Genomic DNA, 6000 nt, shown 5'->3' with positions numbered 1-6000 from the left:
GAAATCCAGTCAAACTTCCAGTCCTTATTTCCCATTAAGTTATCCAGCACCCTCTTACATTAACTCCAGAAGTTCTAGAAACGTAACGTCCACTTCCCTGTCACATTCTCCTCTCCATTCACCTGATGTAGTCTAGAACTCAGAATAACTGATCTCTCCATTCACCTGGTGTAGTCTAGAACTCAGAATAACGGATCTCTCCATTCACCTGGTGTAGTCTAGAACTCAGAATAACTGATCTCTCCATTCACCTGGTGTAGTCTAGAACTCAGAATAACGGATCTCTCCATTCACCTGGTGTAGTCTAGAACTCAGAATAACTGATCTCTCCATTCACCTGGTGTAGTCTAGAACTCAGAATAACTGATCTCTCCATTCACCTGGTGTAGTCTAGAACTCAGAATAACTGATCTCTCCATTCACCTGGTGTAGTCTAGAACTCAGAATAACGGATCTCTCCATTCACCTGATGTAGTCTAGAACTCAGAATAACGGATCTCTCCATTCACCTGGTGTAGTCTAGAACTCAGAATAACTGATCTCTCCATTCACCTGGTGTAGTCTAGAACTCAGAATAACGGATCTCTCCATTCACCTGGTGTAGTCTAGAACTCAGAATAACTGATCTCTCCATTCACCGGGTGTCGTCTAGAACTCAGAATAACTGATCTCTCCATTCACCGGGTGTCGTCTAGAACTCAGAATAACTGATCTCTCCATTCACCGGGTGTCGTCTAGAACTCAGAATAACGGATGTCTTTCACCTGGGATTCCAAGGAGAAAAGTTACGGTCCTCCTCCTTTGTCCCTTGGCTGTGAGAAAAACCAGTCGGCCCGTTCTCAGGTAAACATCAAGTTCCTTTGTCTCTGCTCTGTCAGGAGAGATAAGGATCTCTGCCACTGGATAATGTATAGACTAGTTTTGAATGCATGAGCAAACGTATACACCGTTCTGCGCAGAATACTTGACGTGGCAGGCAGCGTGTAACTTCCTGTTACCGGTGAATGGGGTCTTTGTAGCCCTTAGAGGGTAAACATGCTGTCCTGCAGGGTGAGGGCTGCTATGTAGCCCAAAGGTCCTGCTTGGATCAACAACCATGGTTACAGTCCAGACCTCTTGATAGACTCTATAGAACAGGGAGGCTCAGGCTCAGTGAAACTGTATGTTTCAGAGTGAACAACATAGATAGACATAATTTAGGAAAAAAAAAATGGCCTATACTGTGCTTGGACCAGAGGTTATTTTCCAGTCGCTTCGTTCTGAAAAGAAACAAAATTGTCCACTGTTCGCGACTAACAAAATAATGTTGTGATCTGGTTCGGTACAACGACAAAAAAATCTACGGTTTATATCGTTCCTTTCTGTTCTTTTGAAACCTCTGTGATCGATGGTTGCTATGGCATGGGAAAGCTATGGATAGTAGCTAGTTGTTTACATGCATTGGACAGACAAGTATAGGGCACCAGATTTGGTTTAACAAAAACCCAAGCATAGCTGTGGAAGTAGGGGTGCTGTAGGGTGCTGAAAAATCAAAATAAAATAAAAATTAAAAAAAAATAATCTTCACAAAAGCAGTGCACTGGACCTTTACTACTCCCGTATTCAGGGCTGCTCACGGCCATTATGCTGCCGAAGAAGAGGTGTAGGTGTCCTACAGACAGTGGTGTAGGTGTCCTACAGACGGTGGTGGAGGTGTCCTACAGACGGTGGTGGAGGTGTCCTACAGACGGTGGTGTAGGTGTCCTACAGACGGTGGTGGAGGTGTAGGTGTCCTACAGACAGTGGTGTAGGTGTCCTACAGACAGTGGTGTAGGTGTCCTACAGACGGCGGTGTAGGTGTCCTACAGACAGTGGTGTAGGTGTCCTACAGACGGTGGTGGAGGTGTCCTACAGACGGTGGTGGAGGTGTCCTACAGACGGTGGTGGAGGTGTCCTACAGACGGTGGTGGAGGTGTCCTACAGACGGCGGTGGAGGTGTCCTACAGACGGTGGTGTAGGTGTCCTACAGACGGTGGTGTAGGTGTCCTACAGACGGTGGTTTAGGTGTACTGGAGGGCAGGTAGTTTGCGTCCCTGCCTTTGACAAAGTAGGCACAGCTTAAAAAACCCACACGCACATTGGTTGAGAGAAATTGTCATTGTTTTAAGGGCAGAATTGTGAGGTTTTATGTGCTGTCTTGGTCAGTTTATCTCAGAAAATGCCACCCTCTTCAATCTGTGGCTGCCTAATGAGCAGCCCCGGCTTAACCTGTATTAGCTGATCGATATAGCCCTCTGCAGCACGGAAAACGTTGTTTTTCTCTCACAAAAGTAGTGCAGTAAACCTTTACTACTCCTGTATTAGCGGACTGATACAACATGTTGCAGCGTGGGGAGAAATCAACATGCGCACGATGGCCTGAAGTTTGCATGTTATTAAGGCAAGAGTAGGAAGGCCACTTCCCTCTTGAGATGCTGATTTTCCATACAGTCCACCAGGGGGCTCTATTCGCCCAGTATTGCTGTCGTTTACTTCTCGGCCTCATCGATTGCTTTTGGTATTTCAGAGGTATTTGTAAACAGGAGAATATACACTCAAACAAAACACTTATAACACACATCAAGGTGAATAGTGTTATTATAGAGTTATTATAGTGTTATTATAGTGTTATTATAGTGGTATTATAGTGTTATTATAGTGGTGTTATAGTGTTATTATAGTGTTATAGTGTTATTGTAGTGTTATAGTGTTATTATAGTGTTAATATAGTGTTATTATAGTGTTATAGTGTTATTGTAGTGTTGTTATTATAGTGTTATTATAGTGTTATAGTGTTATTATAGTGTTATTATAGTGTTAAAGTGTTATTATAGTGTTATTATAGTGTTATAGTGTTATTATAGTGTTAATATAGTGCTATTATAGTGTTAATATAGTGCTATTATAGTGTTATTATAGTGTTATTATAGTGTTATTATAGTGTTATTATAGTGGTAATATAGTGCTATTATAGTGTTATTATAGTGTTAATATAGTGTTATAGTGTTATTATAGTGTTATAGTGTTATTATAGTGTTAATATAGTGTTATTATAGTGTTAATATAGTGCTATTATAGTGTTAATATAGTGTTATTATAGTGTTATTATAGTGTTATTATAGTGGTATTATAGTGCTAATATAGTGCTATTATAGTGTTATTATAGTGTTAATATAGTGTTATAGTGTTATTATAGTGTTATAGTGTTATTATAGTGTTATTATAGTGTTATTATAGTGTTAATATAGTGTTGTTATTATAGTGTTATTATAGTGTTATAGTGTTATTATAGTGTTAATATAGTGCTATTATAGTGTTAATATAGTGGTATTATAGTGGTATTATAGTGGTATTATAGTGTTATTATAGTGCTATTATAGTGTTATTATAGTGTTATTATAGTGCTATTATAGTGGTATTATAGTGGTATTATAGTGTTATTATAGTGGTATTATAGTGTTATTATAGTGGTATTATAGTGTTATTATAGTGTTATTATAGTGCTATTATAGTGTTATTATAGTGTTAATAGAGTGCTATTATAGTGTTATTATAGTGTTATTATAGTGTTAATATAGTGGTATTATAGTGTTATTATAGTGGTATTATAGTGTTATTATAGTTGTATTATAGTGTTATAATAGTGTTATTATAGTGTTATTATAGTGGTATTATAGTGGTATTATAGTGTTAATATAGTGCTATTATAGTGTTATTATAGTGTTAATATAGTGTTATAGTGTTATAGTGTTATTATAGTGTTAATATAGTGTTATTATAGTGTTAATATAGTGCTATTATAGTGTTAATATAGTGTTATTATAGTGTTATTATAGTGTTATTATAGTGGTATTATAGTGGTAATATAGTGCTATTATAGTGTTATTATAGTGTTAATATAGTGTTATAGTGTTATTATAGTGTTATAGTGTTATTATAGTGTTATTATAGTGTTATTATAGTGTTAATATAGTGTTATTATAGTGTTATAGTGTTATTGTAGTGTTGTTATTATAGTGTTATTATAGTGTTATAGTGTTATTATAGTGTTAATATAGTGCTATTATAGTGTTAATATAGTGCTATTATAGTGTTATTATAGTGGTATTATAGTGGTATTATAGTGGTATTATAGTGTTATTATAGTGGTATTATAGTGTTATTATAGTGCTATTATAGTGTTGTTATTATAGTGCTATTATAGTGTTATTATAGTGTTATTATAGTGTTATTATAGAGTTATTAGAGTATTATTATAGTGGTATTATAGTGCTATTATAGTGTTATTATAGTGGTATTAAAGTGTTATTATAGTATTATTATAGTGGTATTATAGTGTTATTATAGTGTTGTTATTATAGTGTTATTATAGTGGTATTATAGTGTTATTATAGTGTTATTATAGTGGTATTATAGTGTTATTATAGTGGTATTATAGTGGTATTATAGTGTTATTATAGTGGTATTATAGTGTTATTATAGAGTTATTATAGTGGTATTATAGTGGTATTATAGTGGTATTAGTGTTATTATAGTGCTATTGTAGTGTTATTATAGTGTTATTATAGTGTTATAGTGTTATTATAGTGCTATTATAGTGTTATTATAGTGTTATTATAGTGTTATTATAGTGGTATTATAGTGCTATTATAGTGTTATTATAGTGCTGTTATTATAGTGTTATTATAGAGCTATTATAGTGTTATTATAGTATTATTATAGTGGTATTATAGTGGTATTATAGTATTATTATAGTTGTATTATAGTGTTATTATAGTGGTATTATAGTGCTCTTATAGTGTTGTTATTATAGTGTTATTATAGTGGTATTATAGTGTTATTATAGTGTTAGTGTTATTATAGTGTTGTTATTATAGTGTTATTATAGTGTTGTAGTGGTATTATAGTGTTATTATAGTGTTATAGTGTTATTATAGTGTTATTATACTTGTTTAGTAAGGCACAGGCCCACTCATAATGCACTTCAGTCTTCTTGAAATGGTCTGGCCTACAGAGAAGCCATGTTTTATTTAAATGAATGAATAAATTAAAAGAGAGACAGAGAGAGAGAGAGATTGAAAAACGGTGTGAGATTTGAGATGTGAGCTTTGTGTTCTCGTAGATGGCTGTGCTAGAAAAACAACCTACCAGCGAGACTAACTCTCTCTATAGACCTGTCAGGGTGTACAGACTGTACAGACAGTCTCACTGGTCTGTCCCGTTGTGTGAGAAGACACACACACACACACACACACACACACAATGAGAGGAGGAAGCCAGATGCAGAATGTCTCCAATGGACTCCCCAATCTATTCCCAACATCTAGTCCCTACGTTCCCCCCCTCTGAGAGAGACAGCTAGCAGCCCAGTCAGTGGTACTTCCCATGTCCCACAACGAGCCTTGTACTCCCGCTCTCTGCATTATTTAACTATTCTTTCATGTGAACAGTTCTATTTCCAGACAATTCTTTTTATTTATACATAAAAGGAGGAGTTTTGCATGAAACGATTTAGAACACTGACTGAACACCATGTTGGAGTGAAAATAAACAGGTTTCCTGCAAACATAGATCTGATTGGTTAGTGCCGGTACAGTCAATAATCCATGAAAGCATTGACAGAAGACCAACCAACGAGACACTACAGGTAGAGATGCAGTATATTACAGGAGACTGAGGCCAGAGACTCTGCTGTGTTGTTTCACATTACAGAGAAGACTAACCAACGAGACACTACAGGTAGAGATGCAGTATATTACAGGAGACTGAGGCCAGAGACTCTGCTGTGTTGTTTCACATTACAGAGAAGACTAACCAACGAGACACTACAGGTAGAGATGCAGTATATTACAGGAGACTGAGGCCAGAGACTCTGCTGTGTTGTTTCACATTACAGAGAAGACTAACCAACGAGACACTACAGGTAGAGATGCAGTATATTACAGGAGACTGAGGCCAGAGACTCTGCTGTGTTGTTTCACA

Source organism: Oncorhynchus masou, unplaced genomic scaffold (assembly GCF_036934945.1).
Source record: "Oncorhynchus masou masou isolate Uvic2021 unplaced genomic scaffold, UVic_Omas_1.1 unplaced_scaffold_874, whole genome shotgun sequence".
NCBI lineage: Eukaryota > Metazoa > Chordata > Actinopteri > Salmoniformes > Salmonidae > Oncorhynchus > Oncorhynchus masou.
This window is presented reverse-complemented; position numbering follows the sequence as displayed.